This window comes from Rhinolophus sinicus, chromosome 2 (genome assembly GCF_057876585.1).
Source record: "Rhinolophus sinicus isolate RSI-liver-muscle chromosome 2, RSI-T2T, whole genome shotgun sequence".
In the NCBI taxonomy this organism is placed as follows: domain Eukaryota; kingdom Metazoa; phylum Chordata; class Mammalia; order Chiroptera; family Rhinolophidae; genus Rhinolophus; species Rhinolophus sinicus.
Genome location: NC_142502.1, coordinates 102072873 through 102097164, shown reverse-complemented (window position 1 = coordinate 102097164; position 24292 = coordinate 102072873). Strand labels below are relative to the sequence as shown.

Here is a 24292-nt window from a genome sequence, read left to right as displayed (position 1 = left end):
TCCAGGAGGGCGGTTGGTCCAGTCCCCACACATGTACTTTCCTCTGGTTTCCTGATTCTGCTGTAGTGGGTCTGCAGTTACAGTTCTGGAAACTTCTTGGGGGTCCAGGACCAGGGGGTTCCTTTAGGACCTCATGGTCCTGCCTCCTTCCTGGCTTCTCATGTGATGTTTTCTTCCTGCAGGTGGAAAAGGAGGGAGCTACACTCAGGCTGCAGGTGAGTATGGAGGGAGGTGATCCCTGAGACCTTTGGAATAGATGGAAGCCTTTGGGGAGCTCACCCACCCCCATAATTCCTCCTTTAGCCACATCTGCTATGAGCTCTGACCACATTCTGTTTTGTTCTCCCCCAGGCGGTGACAGTGCCCAGGGCTCTGATGTGTCCCTCACAGCTTCTAAAGGTGAGACCTGGGGGGCCTGAAGTGGAGGGAGGGGACAGAGGGGACAGCACTGGGTACTGGGGATTTTTAGGGACAGTTTGAGCAGTGGAGGACTGTTGAGAATGTCACCATTTACAGCCACTAACCTGAATTTCTTATGATTATTTACTTCTACAGCATGAGACAGCTGCCTTGTGGGGACTGAGTGATGTGAGATTTGTTCCTGCCCCCACTTTGTGACTTCAGGAAGCTCTGAGCTCTCTTTCTGCAAAGGGTATCTGAGTGTGTCTGCGTTCCTCTCGCATCATGTGAGGAGCTGGGAGACTGCCCGCCCCCTGCCCTCCACACCCCCTCCTTCCCCACACTGACCGAGTCTTTTCCCTGACCCACTGTCCTGTTCCAGCAGAGGCTGTTTCCATCCCCGCCTTTGCTTCATGTTACTCTGAGTAGCAACTTCTTACTTCCTGTTGAAATAAGAATCTGGATATGAATTTGTTTTTTCAATTCTTGCTGTGAACGTTTGATGGGTTAATTGAAGGAGAAAAATCCTTAAGTTGGAGAGGAAATAAATGGATGACCTGAGAAACTTCCAGAATCTGTGTGTTTGCTGTGCTGAGTCTGTTGCGGGTGGAGACAGGAGAGGCTGTGAGGACCGAGCGTGAACGCGGCTTGAGCCCAGTTGGGGCTCAGTGCATCGTGGGCTCTGACGTGGTCGCTCCTCGGCGGGGTTACCTCTCTGCCCCTTTGTCCTCGTCCCTTCAGTAGAACTTTGTCCCACCAGGACCTGTGGTCATAAGGACTCGAGCATCACCCAGGTCTGGTCTTGTAAGTGACGGCTTCGTGTGGTCGGGTCACCAAGGCTCAGGCCTGGCCCGGCCCTCAGCCCCCATCTTCTGGGTGTTCATTGTTGTTTTTATAGAGGAACATGACTGTTTGTTCTTGTTATCAGTCCTGGTCTCATTCTCCTCTGGGTGTCCCCTGTTAGCAGCAGGAGGTGTTTTCCTGTCATTGTCCCCACAAGGCCAGGGGGACCCTGCACACAGGATTCTGTGGATTAAGAATTGAATTTTCAGACTCATCCAACTCTCACCTCCTTCTAGGGCTTGATGGTCCTTTCCATCTTTTCCCAAACTATCAGAGGAACCAGATTCTGGAATGAGCAGAGGAGGGATCCCGTGATTTCCCATCTTACATAAGTTCCTGCTGGAATTCTGCTCTGCTCACCACCCTCTCTCCCTGCCCTGAGCTCTAGTGCTGGCTCCAGTCCAAACTCAGGGGTTGATGAAGCAGAGTCTACTTTATGTTTGGTTGGAGAATACGACCCATAATTCAGGGCTCACCGTTTCCTGAAGAGGGAAATATAACTGTGCTGTGGTGAGCAGGAGGGCAGGTATGGGAGAAAGAAGGGGGGAGGGGGAGAGCAGCACTGTGGTCACACAGCAACCTAGTTGTCTGTCCCCTCCCATCTTTCCTTAGGGAAAGAAGACTCTGCGGGACTGTCCCTCTTTGACGTTTTGTTCACATATCCTAAGTCTCCCTATCTGGTCCTTATAAGCAGGGTCTGCAGTCAAAGACGAGTAAGTTTCCTCATGGGAGGGATGACTTAAGCCAGACGGGACCCCATTGGGACCCCCATGAGTTAGCACAATAAAAGTCAGGAAGTAGCCATACCCCTCCTCCTCGCCTTTATGGGAAGCTGCTGGTGCATGCCCCAGTTGTTGTCCTGCACCCTGTTGTGCAAAGGATCCATTAGAGCGATAAGATCTCGCTCTTTCTGCTTAGCTCATGGGATGGTTTTACCTTGTGAAACGTTTTACCCTTGTGCTCCCCCAGGGGTTGTACGCACCGCACCTTAGTCGCCTGGGGACAATGTGCATCGGTTGCTTTGGGACAAATATCTGGGAATTGGAAAAATTTTTATTACAGTGTGGTGTAAGAGTTTCGCAGACCCTGCCCCTAATCATGTGATGCTTATTGTAAGAAATCAATAAATATTGACGGCGACCCGATTTGGGGCTCCAGTCTCTTGAGGCTGCGAGTCCCTCGGTCCTTTGTGATTTAACTGTATTTGAGTCTCTGTCTCTTTATTATAGTTTAACCCTCGCCGCCTCCCTCGCCTTCCCACAGCTTGTGTTGTGCAGGTCGCAACCTTTGGCGCCCAGTGTGGGGCCCGAGGAGAGAACGACTAAGAGTCGTAGGGTCTGCAGATACAATTGAAGGGTCTCTGAGCATCCGTCGCGTGACAGCTACCTGGTAAGGAGGTGGTTTTATTGTCTTAGAGAATTAAACCGGGGTAATTCAGAGGAGTTAACAGAGCCAAAAATTTACTAACATTTTTGTGTGAAAGAGTGTGATTGTGTGTGTGAATGCTTTTGGTCCCACGATCTTCATGATTACGGGGCTTGAGTGGGCTCGTCACCGCAGTTCCATCACTCCGTCATAAGGCATAATGGCCACTTGGGGATCTCCCCAGCCTGGACCGGGGTTTATACGGTTGCGCCTTAGCCAAGATGGCTAAGTTCCCGCAAGGGAAACGGCCAGCTGAGCATCTGAGTGGACATTGAGTGAAAGTCCTTTCTTTTTCTTTCCTGCTCCTTAACTGACATGGATAATTCAGAAAGCAAGTATAGACCATACATTTGCCTGCTCAAGCAGCTTCTTAAAAAGGGGAAACATAAGACCTCAGAAAAAAGATTAGAAGAACTTCTTAAAGTCATTGAGACTCACTGTTCCTGGTTTCCTAACCTAGGAACATTAGATTTAGAAAAATGGGAAGCAGTTGGCCAGGATCTCCGTGATTTGCACACCAACAGGACGTCTTTTCCTGGCTCAATCTGGGAGACGTTTGAAAAGATCCAGTCAGTTTTGGAACCGCTCCAAACAGATTCCAATGAAAAGAGAGAAGATAGAGAAGGCAATAGGGATTCTCCAAGAAGAGTAAAGAAAGAGATGAATGAGGATGAAGGGTCTGAGTCGAATTCCACAATTATTCCTAGAAATCTCTATCCTGATCTAGAGGAGTGTTTTAAGGAGGAATTTCCTCCTCCTCCTCTGACTCATTGGCCTCCACCACAGCCTTGCGGAGACCAGATGTGGAATCCTCCAAAAATTTCTTATAGTCCCAATAATCCTTTTACAAAGAAACCTCCTCAGATAACAGCCAAACAATTCAGTTTTAAATTGTCAACATTAGAACAAGGCATACATCAGGCTAAATTAGAAGGAGATATAGATGCTCTCAATTGTCCTGTAATCTTCAGACAGGTTGAAGCACCTGGTCATGACAACCCTGATGGGGTTCATGAGGCAGTTGTATGAACCTTTTCCTTTTAAATTGCTTAAAGAATTAAAACAGGCAGTTTAGCAGTTTGGGACCACTTCTCCATATACTGTTGGTCTCATTAAAGGTATTGCCGATGGCAACAGAATGATCCCAGCTGATTGGCATGCTTTAGCTAAAACATGTCTTACACCTTCTCAATTCCTCCAATTTAAGACCTGGTGGATTGAAGGTTGTGGGGACAGAGCCCCAAAAAGCTGTTTTCAGGCTCTCGACTCATATGGAGGGTCGGGTGGTAGATGGCCGTCAACTGTGGCTGGTTGGCCGTCAGCTATAACCATTGAGCCATTGGCCACTAATGTAACTGCTGCGGCTACGGAGGAGAGTTGAGAGTAGAGGAGCAGAGTCGAGGAGAGTGGAGGAGAGTCGCCGGTCGGTTGGCAGCAAAGCGGACAGCAGGTCGCATGTCAGGTGAACCCAGTGTCATGCGGGGGACCCTGCTCGCTGCACCATTTGTCGTGCGGGGAGGCCTGCAGGCTCTCTGGTCCCACTCCCCACACAAGAACGCAGGATATGGTGAGGCCAAAAAGGAACACCCACGGAGCCATAGGTAGGGGAGTCATACCACTACGGTCTCACTGGAGGCTGGGTTCACTGGACATGCGACCTGCTGTCCCTTTTGTCTGCAACCCACCGACGACTCTCTTTCACTCTCCTTCACTCTCCTCCGTAGCCGCAGCAGTTATATTAGCGGCTAATTGGCTAACTGGCTACAGCTGACGGCCAATCAGCCACAGCTGACGGCCATCTACTACCCGAGCCAGCACTCCTCCACGTGAGGCCGAGAGCCTGTAAACTACTTTCTGGGGCTCTGTCCCCACACCCAGCTTCCAGTGAGACAACAGTGGTATGACTCCCCTACCTATGGCTCCGTGGGTGTTCCTTTTGGTCCTGGCCACAGCCTGCGTTCTTATATGGGGAGCGGGACCAGAGACCCCTGCAGGCCGCCCTGCACGACACCTGTGTTCTTGTGCAGGGAGCGGGAGCAGAGACCCCGCTTGACTCCCCGCATGACAAAGGTGCAGAAAATAAAGAAAAACAAAATCAGGCTCATAATATGAACATTACCGCTGAACAATTGTTGGGAAAAGGAATTTGGGCTGCCACTCGTAATCAACTAGATAAGGAAGGATTGACCTTTGAACAAGTAAAACAAGTCTGCTTAACAGCATGGGAAAAGATTGCGGTGGAGGGCAAAACCCATTCCTCCTTTCAAAATATCCTTCAAGGACCTCAAGAACCTTATGCTGATTTCTTGGCGAGCCTACAGGAAGCTATTAATAAACAGATAAATAATCCTGTGGCCGCTGATGTTATTTTACAAATTATGGCTTTTGAAAATGCTAATAAAGATTGTCAGAGAGTTATTGGAGCTCAAAAGGGAAAGACCGATGCTATGGGCTATTTACGTTTGTGCCAAGAAGTAGGGACAGAAGATCATAAGGCAGCACTGTTAGCTAATGCTATTACAGGAGCCTTTCAGAAAAACGATAAATTTTCTGGCACTTGCCATAATTGTGTAAAAACAGGACATACTAAAAAGAATTGCAGAGTCAAAAATAAAAATAATTTTCAGCCTCAACAACCTGCTCCTCCCTGGTTTGTGTCCATGCTGTCAAAAAGGAAATCATTGGGCATCAGCATATAGATCTAAATATCATAAAGATGGCACTCTGCTTCAGGGAAACGGGAAGCAGGGCCAGCCCCAGGCCCAGAGAACAACCGGGGCATTTGTGAGTCAGCCAATCCCTCAACTGGGGATGTTTGCCAACCCGGCGGTGCCACAGAATTATCAATCAGTACCACCCCCTCAAAATTATCAGTTGAGCAATTAATTTCTGCCACTGAAGAAAGTGCTGCAGTTGATATTTGTACCGCCCAGGATATTTTATTGCTTCCAGGAGAAACACCTCTCCGTGTGCCCACAGATATAGTTGGACCAATTCCCAAAAATACAGTTGGACTTCTCCTTGGTCGTTCAAGCTTAACATCCAAAGGAGTTACAGTCCACTCTGGAATAATAGACCCAGATTTTAAAGGGGAAATTCAAATTGTTATGTCCTCCTCAGTTCCTTGGTCAGCAAAAAAGGGAGAAAGAGTTGCTTAGCTTCTTTTAATTCCTTATATTCCACCCAATTTATGAGGGACTCAAAAAAGAACTGGGGGATTTGGAAGTACCGGCTCTGCAGGTACTTTCCTAGCAGAAAAAATTTCTAATATTCGCCCCTTGTGTCATGTTAAACTTCAAGACAGAAAATTCTTGGGACTTATGGATACTGGTGCCGACATTTCAATAATTTGTTCTCAAGATTGGCCAGCTAATTGGCCTACCCAACAAGCCGACATTAATGTCGTTGGGGTAGGTGTAATAAAAAAATTGCTCCAAAGTACTCATATCCTCCGGTGCCTTGGGCCGGAAGGACAAAAAGGATTTTTACAGCCATATGTTGCTGATATTCCAGTTAGTTTATGGGGTAGAGATCTGCTTTCCCAATGGAGGGCAGAGATTGTTATTCCCCCCGAACAGTATAGTCCACAAAGTCAAAAAATCATGAAACAGATGGGATATTAGTCAGGACAAGGCTTAGGTAAATTTAATCAAGGCATTACCCAGCCCTTCCAACCTGTTGTCCAAGAAGGATTAGGATTTCATCCTCAAGACCAACAGCCTTTTTGCTAGGAGCCGCTGTTGCCGAGCTAAGAACTCCTTTAGCTCTTAAATGGATTGATAATAAGCCTCACTGGATTGAACAGTGGCCCCTTTCTAAAGAGAAATTAGAGGCGTTAACAGAGTTAGTTCAGATTCAATTAGAACAAGATCATATAGAGTCTTCCACTAGTCCGTGGAACTCTCCTGTGTTTGTTATAAAAAAGAGATCAGAAAAATGGAGAATGCTCACAGATTTGCGAGTAGTTAATTCTTTAATTGAACCTATGGGTCCACTTCAACCTGGACTCCCTCAACCATCTATGATTCCAAAAAAAATTGGCCATTAGTAGTTATAGATTTACAAGATTGTTTCTACTCCATTCCTTTGCATCCCAAAGATTGCCGTAGATTTGCATTTTCTATACCATCTTTAAATAATAAAGAACCAATTAAAAGATATCAGTGGAAGGTACTTCCTCAGGGCATGCTAAATAGTCCCACAATTTGTCAGTTTTATGTGGCTAGAGCTGTTTCTCCAGTTAGAGAAAAATTTCCAAACTGTTATATCATTCATTATATGGATTATATTCTTTGTGCCGCATTCTCTCCGGAAGTTTTAGCTGATTGTTTTAAATTATTACAAGAACAACTTGAATTGGCAGGACTTTGTATTGCTCCTGATAAAATTCAAACCACAACTCCTATAAAATATCTTGGAGCTATTTTAGATAGACAGATAATTAGACCTCAAAAGGTACAAATTAGAAGAGATCAGATTTCCACTTTAAGTGATTTACAAAAGTTGTGGGAGATATTAATTGGCTGCGTCCCACTCTGGGAATCCCAACCTATGCGCTCAGTAATTTGTTTGGTCTCTTGCAGGGTCCTTCTCAATTAAACAGTCCCCATACTCTGACTCCTCAAGCCTGTCAGGAGTTAGAATTAGTAGAAAAGAAAACTCAGGAAGCCCAGATTCAGCGCATAGATCCATCACAGCCTTTGCAGATTTTAATTTTTCCCACTCCTCATTCACCTACAGTAGTCATTGTCCAACAAGATGACCTAGTAGAGTGGTTGTTTTTGCCTAATAATTTTGTCAAATCTCTTCCAACATATTTAGAGTTAATTTCAGAGCTTGTTTCACGAGCTCGCACCAGAGTTCTTCATTTAAATGGAATCGAAGCTAATAAGATAGTAGTTCCATTTAAAAAACAACAAATTACACATTTAAATATTCGTTCTGAAATTTGGCAAGTTGCTATTTGTGGATATTTTGGAGTAATTGATAATCATTATCCAAAAAATAAATTGTTCCAATTCCTATTAAAAACTAGCTGGATTCTTCCCAAGAGATTAAGTTCAGTTCCAATTTCAAAAGGAAAAACAGTTTTTACTGATGGATCCAGTAATGGCAGAGCTGCAATTGTCAGTGAGGTAGATCAACAAGTTATTCAGACTAATTGTACCTCTGCACAGAGAGCAGAGCTAGTTGCAGTTTTAACTGCCTTACAAGATCATAGTGAGCCATTAAATATTGTTTCTGATTCAGCTTATGTTGTACATACAGTACAAAACATTGAGACGGCGCTTTTGTCCAACAACCCAAACCCATCTCTCCAGTTTCCTTTCAGTCAACTCCAACAAGTTGTCAGAAACCTACGACATCCATTTTTCATTACTCATATCCGCGCTCATACTCCCCTACCGGGACCATTGACGCGTGGCAATGCTATTGCAGATTCATTGGTTGCTAATGTGTTAGTTACCGAGGCAACCAAGTTTCATTCTTTAACGCATACCAATGCTGCTGGCCTTCAGGCACGTTTTCCAATTACCTGTAAACAGGCTAAACATATAATTCAAACCTGCCTGACTTGTCAGATTCTTAATGCTCCTCAGGAGCACCCAGAAGGGGTTAATCCCCGAGGCTTAGTTCCTAATGCTATTTGGCAAATGGATGTAACCCATGTTCCTTCATTTGGACGATTGTCATTTGTTCATGTCACAATTGACACATCTTCGGGTTTCATCACAGCCACCGCTCAGAGCGGTGAGACTGCTGGACATGCTTGTAGACATTTGCTTATTTGCTTTTCCATTATGGGACTTCCTAAGGCCATTAAGACAGATAATGGTCCTGCTTATACTAGTAATAAGTTCACAAAATTCTGTGAACAGTGGAATATTAATCATACCAGCGGGATTCCTTATAATCCCCAAGAACAAGCCATTGTAGAACGTGCTAATTGTACTCTCAAAAAACAACTACAAAAACAAAAAGGGGGAGACAAGGATCCTCCGCAGGTACAATTAGCCAAAGCTATGTTTACCTTAAATTGTTTGAATTTTTCTGGCTCTAGAAATAACACAGAGCCACACCTTGGGCACACAGCTGCAGAAAGACATTTTAATAATCTCCATAGTCCTAAAGCTTTGGAAGATGTGCCCATTTGATGGAAGGATATTCAGACTAATCAATGGCAGTTAGGGACTCTGTTAACATGGGGACGAGGTTTTGCTTGTATTTCTCCAGGACCAAAAGAACGTCCTTTGTGGGTGCCGAGTCGGTGCATCAAGCCATATCATGGAGTCTGGTCCCCCGCCCAATGTGACCATCACTCGCCAGACCAGATCACCACCGGTTGTTCGCGTGTACGCCACTTGTCTAGCGATGCCTCCGAGCGACCCATACTGTTGGACAAATCGCTTCATGAGCCCCCGCTATCAAGCTCCAACCCCCCAGACAACTCTCCAGATGAACTTCCTGCCTAGTCACCCTTATCCGGCTCCTCCACCCAGCCTAGCGACTCCGTCACCTGAGCCTCGTGGCCCAGTACTTGTGGTTCCCCAGCATCCCGCGCTTCTCGGAGAAATACTGCACTCCCCACGTAGAAGCAGCTTAAAAAGTTATCCCGAGAGGCAGAGAAAAACTTAATTTTGGAAAGGTTTCCAATATGTTTGCTTCCATAATGGTTGTTCTCATAGCTATAAGTTATTTTCTTTGGGTGTTCAACCAAGTAATTTTACATAGTGGGCTTATGTTCCCAATCCCCCATTGCTGACACCTGTGACCTGGAATGACGATCCTCCTTTAGTTTATATAAATGACAGTTCCTGGTTTCCAGGACCAGAGGATCAAAGGGGCCCAGAATTTCCTAATGAAGAAGGCAGAGAATTTAATCTTTCTGACACCTCAGCTTTGGGATTTATATATCCCCCTCTCTGCATTGGCCCTATTCCCCCCTGTGTTCCAATTTTTTATCAAGTTTGGGTAATCCCAAAGAAAAAAGGGAATGATTCCTATAAAGATTTGTTTATGCTTTCAGGAAAAGGATTTCAGACAGAAGGGCTAAGTACCCATCTGTATCCTCCTCCCATTCATTCCTGTCCTCAGGATAAGTGGGCAGACACTTATTCCCACATTCATTGGGAAGAATGCCGAGGAAGTTCAGATAGAGTGTTAGCTCGTACCTCTTTAGGTACAATAGTTGATTGGGGACCTTTTGGTGTTGCTATGTACACCTGTTCCCAGGGAAGGTGCTCTGATCCCAATCTCTTAAAGATAAATTAGTGTTGGGAGATTTTCCTAAAATTATTAAATCTCCATTTAATTTATCTATTTATTGGATAGATAAAGTTCTGGCCCTGCCTCAGTTAAAAATGATTACTCCTATTCGGGGTCCAGTTCAAAAGACCTTGTGGAAAGTGGCCTTAGCTTTGGGTCCAATTAAAGTTTCAAATGGAAATTTAACCAAAGATAATAATAAACAATATACCTTTAGATTTGAGAAGACACAAATGCTTAATTTACAAGTGTGTCTTAAAATTCCTTATGTTTTTCTGGTAGGAAAATTTACTGTAGAAAATTCTGTTAGTATTGTTGAATGCTTTCAATGTCATTTGTATACCTGTATTGATTCTTCAATTTATAATTCTTCTGTAGATAAAATTATGATTTTAAGAAAAAGACGGGGTCTGTGGATTCCTGTCCAAGTCCCTAGGGTGTGGGAGGGCTCTCCCACTGTTCATATTGTTCTTCAGTTGCTTCATAAGATTGTACATAGAACTAAAAGATTTATTGGATTGTTAATTGCTGCTATTATGGGAATAATTGCTGTAACCACTGTTGCTGCTGTTTCTGGTGTTGCTCTTCATCAAGCTGTTCAAACCACTGAATATGTACAAAAATGGTATGAAAATGCTAGTAAAACCTGGAATCAACAAGTTAAGATAGATCAACAAATTAATGTTAGATTAACTGATTTAGAAACAACTGTTGTTTTTCTTGGTGATCAATTAGAAAATTTGCGTATTATGATTACTCTTAAATGTGACTGGAATGTATCCACTTATAGTGTAACCCCATTTTCTTATAATCAAACACGTACCCCTTGGAATGAGGTTCGTGCTCATCTTTTAGGACATATGCCTAATCTCACTGTAAATATTGTTCAGTTACAACAGGAAGTTGATCAAATGTCTAGTGCTAAGCTCCAGCTTCTCCCAGGAGAAGACACTCTGTCTGCTGCTGAAGAGGGACTTTCCACCTTAAACCCTGTTAATTGGATAAAAAATTGGGTTGGTGGGTTTGTTGGTGTTATTGTAACACTGATTGTTGTATTTTGTTTGTTTTGTTTAGTCCTCGGATGCGGACAAGCCTCCCTCCGAAGGGCGTTCAATGAAGAAATGGCACGGTCTGTGTTTCTCACACTACAAAAACAAAAAAGGGGGAGATGTGGTCACACAGCAGCCTAGCTGTCTGTCCCCTCCCATCTTTCCTTAGGGAAAGAAGACTCTGCGGGATATGTCCCTCTGTGGGACATATCCTAAGTCTCCCTATCTGATCCTTAGAAGCAGGGTCTGCAGTCAAAGACGACTAAGTTTCCTCATGGGAGGGATGACTTAAGCCAGATGGAACCCCATTGGGACCCCCATGAGTTAGCACAATAAAAGTCAGGAAGTAGCCATACCCCTCCTCCTCGCCTTTATGGGAAGCTGCTGGTGCATGCCCCAGTTGTTGTCCTGCACCCTGTTGTGCAAAGGATCCATTAGAGCAATAAGATCTCTCTCTTTCTGCTTAGCTCATGGGATGGTTTTACCTTGTGAAACTAGTTTTACCCTTGTGCTCCCCCAGGGGTTGTACGCACCGCACCTTAGTCACCTGGGGAGGATGTGCATCGGTTGCTTTGGGACAGATATCTGGGAATTGGAAAATTTTTATTACAGTGTGGTGTAACAGTGTCGCAGACCCTGCCCCTAATCATGTGATACTTATTATAAGAAATCAATAAATATTGACGGCGACCCGATTCGGGGCTCCAGTCTCTTGAGGCTGCAAGTGCCTTGGTCCTCTGTGATTTAACTGTATTTGAGTCACTGTCTCTTTATTATAGTTTAACCCTCGCCGCCTCCCTCGCCTTTCCACGGCTTGTGTTGTGCAGGTCGCAACACAGCACCTGTGAGAAAAGTGGAGGTGGCCCTGATGCCAGTGTGAGGGGACTTAGTGCTGTAGCTGCCACAAAACAACATTTGACCCAAGGCTACATTAATAAAGATACTGTCCTTAGAACAAGGAGGCTCTGACATCATCCTTCACTGACATTGGCCATGTGCCAGGTGTGTGACAGTGTCTGCCTCTGGGAAACATCACTGAAGTAAACTCAGAAAAATGGCTAAACTTGGGGAGCGTCTGTTCCAGTGGGAAGAGACAGACTATATCCTATAAGCACAGTAAACAAGGAGGTTGTTTATGTTAGAAGGAGATAAGTGTTCTGGGGAAAATGCAGTGGGTGAGGGGATCCAGAGTGTGGGATGTGGGGCCAGGGAAGATGGCTGTTTTGATTGGGGTTCTCAGGGAGCCTCACTGGGAAGCTGACCTTGAGGGAAGATGGGAAGGACATAAGGAATTGTCCTTCCCAGGCAGGGAACCTGCAGTGGGAATGCCCTGGGGCAGGAGCGTCTCTGGTTTCTGGGAAGAGCAGTGAGGCTGGAGTGGCTGCAGCAGAGACTGATGGAGAAGAGACAGGTGCGGCCAGACCATGAGGCCGGGAGGGTGGTAGAGGGCAGTGAGCTGTGCGCTGAGTGATGGGGAGGTACAGGACAGTTAGGAGCAAAGGGGACATGGTGTGATCTCCTTTCAGGGGACAGCTGGAACTGCGGTGCTGAGAACAGACTTCGGGGAGGGAGGCTGTCGGGAAGCCGGAGGAATCTGCAGGGTTCTGGGCTGGAGCTGCTGCCACTGGGGGTGAGCGGTGGGAATAGTGGGAGTGGGGTTCTGGGTACGTCCTGAAGGTGGACATTACAGCGTTTCCTAATGGGTGAGTCTGTGGTGTGAGAGTCAGGGACCCCCAAAATCTCAGAGGATACAAGTAGAAAGATGGAGTTGCTGTCAGCAGAGATGGGGGAGAGTCTGGAAGGAGCATATCTGAGGGGAGGGGGGCCTCACAGACATTCATTTTAAACATGCTGGAGATGAGCTGGCTGTTAGAAATACAAGCGAGGTCATCGGACTGGCAGTTGGACAGAAGAGTCTGGAGATCAGGGAAAATGTCTGGGCTCGAGAAATAGACTTGGGAGGTGACACATATAAATGATATTTGAAGCCTTAAGCACAGATGAGGTCACCGAGGGAGTGATGACCGTAGAAGAGAAAGGAACAGGACTGAACCCTGGACCCCCAGTGCTGTGATCTGATCAGACCACACACCCCGCAGACGGCACAGTTCTGGCCCCACGTCGATAAGGCACGTAGACCAGCGAGTCCCCAACTTCCCTGGGCACAGAAATCCCCTGAATATCTCGTTAAGACTCAGAAAGTCTGGAGCAGAACAGAGACTCTGGATTTATAAGGAGGTTGGTGCCACTGCTGGTCTTCAGATCACACTTTTAGTAGCAAGACCATCTCCAGAATTCCCACAGTGCTGTGCGTCAGCCTCACCTGCAGGGCTTGTTACATAAGTGACTCCTGGGCTTGTGTCCTGTTCTCTGAGACAGTGTGTCTGAGAGAGGCCTGAGTGTTTGTAAGAAGCCCACAAGCTGTCCTGGGGCTCAGGCAGTTTAGGACCCTCTGAGGTCAGTGATGGGGCTCAGGGTGGGGAATGGTCTTAAATACACTTTTAAAGTGTTTTTCCTCAGAAAGGGGAGGACATATATCATCTATTATGAGACATGGTGTTGGGAGTTACGGGTTCTCTCTACCATGGGGCAGAGTCAGGTGGGAGATTTAGGAGTAGGTCACAGGTCAGTGTGATAAAATCTCTGAATGCTCGCTCCTGAAACTGTTCCCCAGATTGATTTCTGGGAGCAAACAATGGAACCCAAATTTTTTCTAATTTAAACACACACACGCACACACACACGCACACACACATGAGGTCAGACAATTAAGTTCAAGAACTCATCCTAGAAAAAGTGCTACATACCTCATTGCTGAATATCACTATGGTCACCTTCGAAGTACTCCCCTTGGGAAGCTATGTACCAATGCCAGTGCCTAGACCACCCTTCAAAGCAATTTTGGAACTCTTTTTCTGCCAGTCAGAGCTTGAATGGCCTTCAGAGCTGTGATCGTATTGCCCTGGTTGTCCTGAATGTCATCAAAATGCCTTCCTTTCAATATTTCCTTTATCTTCAGGTAAAGAAAGAAGTCACTGAGGGCCAGATAGTTGAGTAGGGAGGGAGTTCCAATACAGTTTATTTGTTTACTGGCTAAAACTCCCTCACAGACAGTGCCGTGTGAGCTGGTGCATTGTGGTGATGCAAGAGCCATGAATTGTTGGTGAGAAGTTCAGATTGTTTTCATCTAATTTTTTCATGCAGCCTTATCAGCACTTCCAAATAGTTAACTTAGTTAACTGTTTGTCCAGTTGGTACAAATTCATAATGAATAATCCCTCTGATATCAAAAAAGTTTAGCAACATCGTTGTGACAAGTTCACTAACTTAATTGTGCGAGGTCGCACGTGACCATGTGTGTGTGTGAGTGTGTGTGTGTGTGTGTGTGTGTGTAAAACATTCTGGCAAAATAGTATTGTGAGGAGGCCACAGAACACACTTGAGCCCACACACCAGGAACTGACCCACAGTCCCCCCATGTCAGGTCCCACGTGGGAACCACTGCCCCTGCTGCTGGGCACACGTGTCACTGCTCACACCACTGACCTCCATGTGGACCCCGGACCCTGTTGCCATGAGTGCTGTCACTGCTGATCTAGGCAGCTGTGTTGTTACTGCCAAATGCATTCTGCATGGTTCTAGCGTCTGTGTCACCACATCCTGAGTCAGAGTCTGGCATGTGGTCACCTGACCGGGGAGCCTCATGCCATGTCCAGCTGCAAGAGTTGGGGACAGTGTGTTTCCCTCTTATGGAGTGAAGTGGCCTCTGCCTCCCACCAAGACTCTACATGTGGAATTTTCCTAATGTAGGAAAAGAGTTCAGGTGTTCAAGGTTAGGGATGTAAAAAGAATGACTAATTTCAATTCTCAGAGCAAAGATCTGAGACTAGAACTTTCTCTGGCACTTTTAGGCACTCAGGTTTGGCTGGAAGAACAGGGACTAATAATTGACATCCAAGGGGAAGGTTGACTTGCTCACTCTTACTCAATTTCTTTGTGGGATGTTGAGGGCTTTTTTCTCTCCACTGAACCAATTGTCTGATTCTCGGACACCACCTGTGTGTCCTTCACTTCAACTCAGCTCTGACACCACCTACCTGGAGGTACATCAGACCCCACAGGTTACAGGCTCCGTCCCACAGACGCCCTCACTTCAGATACAAGTCACAAGTTTCAGGTCCCCCTCATGTTACCTGCACTTCTGTCTGACGTGGGTACCAAGTTAGGGGTCCCCCATTTCAAGTTCAATAATTTGCTAGAACAACTCATAGGATTCAGGAAAATGCTAAGTTTACTGTTATTGTTGGTTATAAAGGACACAGGTGAGCAGCCAGATGAAGAGGTCCGTAGGGCGAGATCTGGAAGGGTCCCCAGCGCAGGAGCCTGTGTCACTGAGGTGGAGTGTGTCACCCTCCCAGCACATGGATGTGATGAGCAATTCGGCAGCTCTCTGATTTCTGTCTATGTAGGTGTTATTTTTTAATGGAAGTCTCATGACATAGCCCTGATTGATTAAGTTATTGGCCACTGGTGATTGAAGTCAACCTCCAGCTCCTCTCCCCAGAGGTCAGGGAGTGAGGCTGAAAGTTGCAACCTTCTAATCATGGCTGGTCTTTTTGGTGACGATCCCCCATCCCAAAGCTCTCTAGGATCCCTCAGCCAAAGGTCATATCATCCCAAAGTCACTCTTCTCACTAGGGAGATTTAAAAGGTTTTAGGAGTTCTGTATCAGGAACTGGGGACAGAGATCAAATTTTTTTTTATTATATCACAGGTCTTTGACCACAGATCCATTTATAACAAAAGGACCATAACAGTTAAAAGATGCTGGCACATTACTGGCGTCCCATTGAGTTATTAACAATTAGTCCAGTCCAGTGTCCTATTGAAGACATTTACATGCCTAATAAATTTACAAAAATTGCTCAACATTTTAGTCAGAGGGGAAATTCAAATTAACTGTAATTGGATACGAATACACACCTCCCTGAATGGCTAAACTGAAAAAGTCAGACAATATCAATTGTTGGTAAAAATTTAATTATATCTCATATATTGCTAGTGGGAGAATAAATTGATTCAAATAGTTTGAAAAATTATTTGGCTGTACATTCTAAAGCCAAACATTCACTCGCCGTATGACCCAACATTTCCACTCCTACCTATATACCTAATAGACATGCGTGCATGTGTGTGCCAGAATATATGAAAAACTCGTTCATAGCAGCATGCTTTGTGAAATCTGGGCATAACACAAATGCCCATGAACGTCAGAGGACAGAAGTGTGGTCCTGTTCATATAATGCACCCCCCGTAGCCGTGGGAATGAATAATCCACAACCAAACACGGCCTTAGGGGTGAGACCCGGAGACATTATGTTGAGTGAGAGGCAGATACCGAGAGGTTTTCCCTGTAATATTCCATTCTACCAACACCTGACAGAACTCAGCTCCGCTGTTAAAAATCAAGCTCAGAGCTCCTTGGGGAGAGGTTGGTTTATGACTGAATATGTCTCAAGAGGGTTTCCTGGAGCTGGAAATGTTCCTTGATATGGGTGTTGCTTATCCCAACGTTCACTTTGGGAAAATCCACTGTACACTTATGATTCGTCCACCTCTTTCTATGAGTGTGTTAACTTAAACATCAAAAGGCTTTCAAAGTGAGAGGCAACAAGTATTGGAGGTTAAAAAAAAAAAAAGCTATTTGGGAAGCATTGATTCAGACAGAAACACACATAATATTCAATTTAGGAAGCAAAAGCGATGGGTATTTATGAGAAAGGGAAGGGGAACAATTACATCAATAGGAGGAAGGCATTTCCACTGGTGCAAATCACAACATAGTGATGCTAATTCTAAATAACTAAAATTTTCAGTTCAGCAGTCAGAATAACTGCTCTCCTGTTATCTTTGCAAACAGTTGTCTGGGACATAATGTTGCTTTAGGCCCAGTGTAAAGGTTATTTGCATTGTTTTAACATTTCAAAGGTTTGAGACATAAGATGTGCAAAGCAGTTCCTCTGGGATGGCAGCTCCCGCTCCAGTTTAAAGTTGCTCTGTTTAATATTTTTTTGACATTTCCCCCCATTTTTATCAACATCTTTCCTTCAAAGCATGGCTGATAAATCACTGGAAAGCAGCACTGATCGGTCATTGAAGTATCCTTGGCCCTCCATTGTTAGGACGGCTCATTTTCATGGTGTCAGGCCACTGTCGGTCTCTCTTTGCCAGGAAAAGTCATTCCTGGTACGTCATGTTCCATGATGGAAGGAAAGTGGTTTTCCTTGTTCTTAGGAACTTTAGCTGCTTTGGAGCAACAAGAGCGCCAGCACAGAGGGAGGCTTTGCCCTCATGTTCCTTTAAGGACAGACACTGTCTGCAGTTTCCTGAGGTTTTCTTATATAAAGTCTCACAGGCCTTAGTGAGCATTTGCAAAACGTTGAGCAACTATTATCAGAGTGGTGTCCTTATAACACCAAGACATGTGAAATAAACGGTTTTAGAACAGCAAATATTTTATAATAGCAAATAGAATGTTAAGTTCAATTTGAAGAATAGATTTGAACCAAGAGGCAAAGAGTGAGGGCAGTTCGTTGACGATTAAAAAACCTGAGGTGTCAGTGGGCACTGTATTTAGTCATTTGGTTTGTGCCTGGATTTTATTTAGTTCTGTCTATTTTCCAGAGGTGTTTCATCCAAGTACAAGAGGAATTAACAACAGAGTAAACCCCACATGCTCTGCTAGGAGCTGGTCAAGAGCAATTCTACTGCCTAATATAACTCACATACGGGGATTTAAAGATTTTTCCTGGTCAACTTTGTTTTAGTGGTAGATACAGCGATTTCCTCCAAGGTTTTGATGTGTTGATAATCACGTATTTTTTTATTTTAATACCTGCCCAAGAAGAAAGTATTCTTCCAAATCTGGTGCCTTCATGGGGGCTGACATCGCCAGGCATGAAATGTCCTTGTCTATGTGCATAATTAGGATATATTTGGACGTGTGAAGTAGGTTTAAAGATGATGCCCAATGTTATCTTCCAAGATAGAAATTAAGGAGAAAAAGCAAACAACAACTATTACAGTGAGTGGCTGACGTCTCATATTTCTGTGAGATAGGAAAGACTTAAAGTGAGAAGAAAGGCAGGGGAATTATACAGGCTTGGCCCGAAATCTTGGGTTAGCTTCCACAACAGATGTGATCTGCGTCATTTCCCAGTCATTTTAAATTTCAAATGTTCTGTTGGTTGAGCTGTCCCGTTTGGTGCAAGAGTTTTCTTTAAATTAGGAAACATGAGTCCAAGAGTCAACACCTTTAAATTGGGTCAAACGTGGATTAGGTAAGAGGAACTGAAATCTGGAGGCATCAGGTAGGAAGGAAAAGATCAATGCTTTAATTTTGTTTACAAAGGTATAATTTACCAAATTGCTGTAGGTCGTAAGTAGCTTAGGAAAAATATCTGTTATACCTGAGGGGAGTAAACCAGTGATGTAGGAGATTTTTTGAGTGAGTGCCGGAATTGTGTCTCATGAAGCTGAAGAATGGAAGCACGGACCGAGGAGAGGCAAGGAGTTGTAAAAGAGGATAGTTTATTAAAAAGCAAAGGGTCAGAGCTCCTGAGCGGGAGGGGTTCCCGAATGGAGTGCCCGCATGGGGCAAAGGCTCTCACTCATATTTTCTCTTGCCTGTTTGAAGAAAGGAACTGACACCTTCTAATGGAATTTGTGTACCAGCTTTTTTTTTTGCCCTGTTTGCACATGCTGAAAGCATTAGCAAAATAACTCATTCCTATCTATTAAATCTGCTCCGTTTGTCCTGGAGTGAACGAGTTACTTCAGAATTCACAAACTGGAGTTTTAGGAAATGGCTGCCTTTTGTTTATTCCACCAGGGACCTTCCTGTCTACCTAACAACATGCTAACTAACCTGTCTCACCAGTAATATTTTATATGAAAAGTTATAAAAATTATAATGACTCTACCCATGTTATTAATTCTCGTTGATCTTTAACTTCTTGTTAGTAGTTTCATAAATCCAGTTTTTCCTTAGAGTTGTATAAATCTTTACCTAGTTCAGTGTTATGTTTTTAAAGTTACCAGAAACCTGTATTTTAGAGTAAGGTGTTTTTAATGACTGTTTGAAGATGAAACACATTTTTTGGAATATATTTTGCCGAAGTATCAGAGTAAAACCATAACTGTCTGTAAATTACAAAAGGCTTAAAAAAATGGCCATGGTTAAATTTCCGGTGAGAGTTCATATATATCCATATACACATAATGTAGTTGACTCAGTTTCCCATTCCAGTCTTAGTTAGCTGGACCATATGGAAATTCTTTTCTCAAGATTCCTCCTCCACAAACCTTCTGCAATATACACAAACCTGCAACATACCTGTACCTACCGTTTTTGTCTTATCTTTTCCTTTTAATTTTGATACAATCATTTTCTAGTTTAGGACAAAATTACTTTCCTCTTAGTTTATTTACCAAAAAATCCTCAAAACAAAAACAATCTCATGTCCTTTATATCCTACCTTATCCAAAAAAACACATTCTATTTTCCATTCCCTCAACAAAAATGCATCTTCACACTTCATACCTTCTTCTGCTGAAAACATACATCCCATTTTCATGTACAGTCATTTGTTCTATCTGTTATTAATTTTTAGTAGTTTTGTAAAAAACCTAATTTCTTTATAACTCAACATTCTGCAAGGGAACTTATACAGCAGTCTGTATTTTAAAGGCCACTTTTTATCCCCTTCACTCTCTGTGGGTGATGTTTTAGTTACTCCTTGGTGTTTACATCTCAAAGACATGGTAAGAGTTATAGCTTTAAGAGACAGAGAAGGGCTACATTTTTCAGCGTTCCCAGGACATGCCAGAATTGTATATAATTTTTAGAACATTCATAATAATATTATATCTACTATATAAATATAATCAAAGATTTAGCATCACTCATTTGACAGTGCTTCCCATGTAATTAACATACAAAATAAGCCTAATTAGTTTAATTTCCCCCCTTTATAAAGAGAGAAATTTTCTTTGAAATGTTTTAGGGGCCTTCTGGAACACCCCAAAGTTATTCCTATGTCAATAAGACAATTTGGAATGTGATCTTGGGAGGTTTGTCAAACATATCAAGAGGTTTAAAATATTTCATGAAATAGAATCATAGGTCATTGTGGAACAATACTTAATAGAACAATACTTAATTATGCATTTCTCCAAAGTAACAAGAAAAGATTTTAAAGAAAAATATGTAAGGTTACATAGTTATAAGCAAAATTTTAGTAGTTTGTTGTTTTTCTTTTTTTTTTAGTATTAAGAAGATTTGGTTTAGTTAGGCAATTAAAGACCTGATGCTAAAGAACACAGGAAATCATTTCAATAAAACATAAAATCTTTGCTTTCCATTGATAATTTCTTAGTAAGAGTACCCCAATAATACAGGAAAACTTTGTGCTTTTAGCAGAGAAATAACATTAAGTTTTAGCTCGACATAAGCACATCGTTGATGTTAAAGCTTAATTAATTTTTTAAAAAAGCCCTTATAACAACAATTTAAATTTAACCTGCTTAATTATAAGAGATAAAATTCTTTCTCTCTTCTCATTCTGAAATAACCAGATCAAAATTATTTTTATTTTCCTTAATGAAAACATATATACATATCTCAGACTGATTATCATTCTTTAGATAGACAAATTTGTGAATATGTTTTGTAATCTCTAGAAACATAGGTTTTGACTGGCAAATATATTCCATCATTTTTAGAACCATGTGCTTCCTTAACATAACATAAGACATTTTTTTTTAAAGCTTATATCATCAGTCTTTATTAGACATACTTTTTGGGGGGAGGAAGGGGAACAGGACTTTATTGGGTAACAGTGTGTACTTCCAGGACTTTTTTCCAAATCAAGTTGTTGTCCTTTCAATCTTAGTTGTGGATGGTGCCGTTCAGCTTCAAGTTGTTGTCCTTTCAGTCTTAGGTGTGGAGGGCACAGCTCAGCTCCAGGTCTAGTCGCCGTTGCTAGTTGCAGGGGGCACAACCCACCATCCCTTGTGGGAGTCAAACAAGCAACCTTGTGGTTGAGAGGATGCTCTCCAACCAACTGAGCCACCGGGGAGGCAGCTCAGCTCAAGGTGCCGTGTTCAATCTTATTAACATAAGACATTTTTATCAATGGACTCAAATATCTTTAGTTTCCCTATATTAAGAAGCCAAGAGTAGGTAAACTTAAATTCATTTAGCAATTAATGTTTCAGTATTTTGTTATTTGGAAATAAGATATTCAATAATTTTCATCTTTTCATTTAATGTAGTAAATCTCTAAGGTTTCAAGTTACAAAAAGACTTTGGGGAACTATTTTTAAGTACACACACCATAAAATATTTATTGATGAAAAGTTTCCTCGAAATTCTTTTATTTTACTTACATCTATTTAATTTAGTAATTCTCAATAATTATACTTAGATTACTCATGAATATTTTATGAGACATTAAAGTCAATTATTATCCCCAGCTGTTTTCTTGTTGACAAACCCTGTAACAGAGATAACATGAACTTAACTTTTTGGAAACACGGATAAATAATATATTAAATTTGATAACTCTAAAGACATGTCTGTTTTAATTAAACCAACAAATTTAAATCGATTTTAATAGTAAATATGTTTTCAGATCACATGATCCTGAAAAGCATTTGGGTTAGTTTCTGTTATATATGTTAATTCTGTTATATATGTTAATTAATATAAACACTTATTTTTTTAACCAGTTAAACAGAGCTCTTTATACACACCAAGTCTAATGATTTCCTTTGGAGGTAGACATACATACACACATATAAACAGACATAACCAGAGACCTGATAGTTTCATTAAAAAAACTTTTTTAGCCGTGAGACAGGTACAATAAGACAAAACCCCCATTAATTTATAACAGTTGGAATAATTTAAGTGTATTCATTCAGGTGGCTGAGGCTCTAAGATTTGTATTTGTCCTTGATAAACACTTCAGTTAAGGAGACTGAGGGTGCTGCTTAGGCAAAGGAACTCTTTTAGCTGCTTGTGTTTTTGAAAAAGTTTTCTTCCCCACCTCCTGCCCTTTTTGATTTATTTAGTCTCAGGCAGTTGTGGGCTGTGTTTGCATTTCTGATTATCTGTTAGCAAGGCCTTGCAAGTTACTGAGGCTTAGAAACGCCTATTAGGCTTCTAATTTTGCCAAATTTCTGATCATAGAGTTAGGAAATTATTTTAAATACCTTGTCAGGTTTCAGGTAGGACAAACAGTAAGAAATTTTAAAGTACCTACTCAGATGGTCAAAAATCATTCATTTATTAGAAACCTCTGCTTATTAACCAAAGAATGCTTTCCATTGTCCCAGAGAGGTTGGGATTCCTTTCCTATGAAAGAAATAAAATAAGTGAAATTAATTAAGAACAAAAGAGAGTCGTCTCAGACAAATACGTCACTGCAGGCATAGGAGAGATTTAAACAATCTTAAAACTATGAAGAACTTTATGTCAATGGAAAAGTCTTACTGCAAGGAAATAAGTCAAAGCGGTTGTAAAAATTCTGTTTCCCTTCAGAATATCCAGGATCTTTTACAGGTAAGTTCTATAAAACTTTCAAGGACGGTTCATGCTCTTATATAAAATATTCAAAAGAATGGAGACATATAGGGAAGCAAACAACTCCTTTCATTAGGCATGAATAACACTGATCCTAAAGCCAGTTAGGGAACAAATAAGAAGAAAGCATTCTGGAAAAACCGCCTTTCAGAAATTAGATGTGAAAATCCTGAGAAGAATGCCATTATGTGTGTGTGTGTGTGTGTGTAAACTATATATAAAATATCCGACAACCGGGTGATGCCCCAGCACGTTCAGGCCCGTGTTCAGGCTCTGGCGCCTCCTCGCCCGCCCGCGGGCAGCGCCCCTGGGATGGCTCCGCTGCAGCTACGGCCACTGCGCTGATGCCGCCGCTCCGGGAGGGGCCAACTGCCCGTGCCGAGATCCAGCACTCTGCCAACCCATCCACCACCACCCCGACTTCGAGGTCTTTGTGTTTCATGTATGTGACAAAACTGGGGAATCTTATGACTGGTCACAGATTACAACTGTGGCAGTCTTTGGAAAACATGACTCAGGACTTACGTGTTGTGCACATTCAAGAAGGGCCACCGCAGTGCTAAAAGGAGACGTGTGGGTAAAGATCGTCAATCCTACTCTCAGAGCGTCCTGGGTAACTCAACAAGTTAACTTGTCCAAAACACGATGGATGGAATTAATATGGACACAGAGCAGGAAGCTAATTGTGCTTCACCTGAATATGATGCATTAACTGCTTTAGTCAAAGAAATGACAGATCCTTTCCATTGTGAAATTGAGGGATCCCAGGTGACGTGTGATGTAGCTTGGTCTCCAAAGTGCATAGACACAGGTGCTATAATTGTACCGGAATTGCAGATGCTGTGACTTTCTCTTTGTTACGTCTTGTGATGAACAAAGGCAGGTCTGTCAGAATGTATTGCAGCAGCCAAGGCTCCCTATGATCAGACATTAACTGCATATGACACTACACCAAGGTGGGCATTAACCCTAAGACACGTGTAATGGGTGTTCCCTGTGTGGTTGTGATTGTACCTGCCTGGCTGTATTGGAGGATCACGTTTGCACCATTGCAAAAGTCCCTTCTGGGGGTCCTTGTGGTGATGCAGCAGGATGTCAGGTGCCCTACAAAATTATTACGAAGCAAGTAAACAGTTCTATTTCTGGAATCCAGTGGGATAAAGATAAAAACCCTCCTTATTATAACTATAAAGATGCTGCTGGCCGTACCCATGAAGTGTGGTGTGATAACCCGTGAGCATTTCTTTAAAGGCAGCATATGTACCGACATGTGGCTTACACGGCATTGGCATGTGGCTTACACGGCATTGGCATGTGGCTTACACGGCATTGGCATGTGGCTTACACGGCATTGGCATGTGGCAGGCGAACTCGGGAGCTGCTGTAGCCAAACAGCAAACTGAAGAAACATGGAAAGTCTTAAAACCAACCTGTACAAACATAAACATCTTCTGTCAAACTATTAAGATTTAGAACATTATCTGTATAAACAGATATAGTTTCTCGAAGGGATAAAAATATACACTTTTTTGTCAGGTTGCTATATATTTTACTTATTAGAATACTCAAAAAGACATTCTTTGTTTATATACTATATAAATATACTATAAAACAATTAAATACCTTGACCAAGTTAGGTATCCCAAGAGCACAAGGATATTTA

The 24292-nt window shown here is 42.8% G+C and overlaps 1 protein-coding gene and 1 pseudogene across 4 annotated transcripts in view; both read left to right on the top strand.

The window, feature by feature from the left end:
* Window positions 1-24292, top strand: part of LOC109439660 (patr class I histocompatibility antigen, A-126 alpha chain-like) — a 478827-nt gene that overhangs the window by 78284 nt on the left and 376251 nt on the right. The window contains exon 9 of one of the 4 annotated variants that reach the window (XM_088795773.1): window positions 585-977. The exons of the other annotated variants lie outside the window; for them this stretch is intronic. The gene's annotated coding sequence lies outside the window, so the exon portion shown is untranslated. Of the gene's footprint in view, window positions 1-584; window positions 978-24292 lie in introns of those variants that run through there. 4 annotated transcript variants of the gene reach the window in all.
* LOC148758856 (di-N-acetylchitobiase-like) lies at window positions 222-24102 on the top strand (annotated as a pseudogene).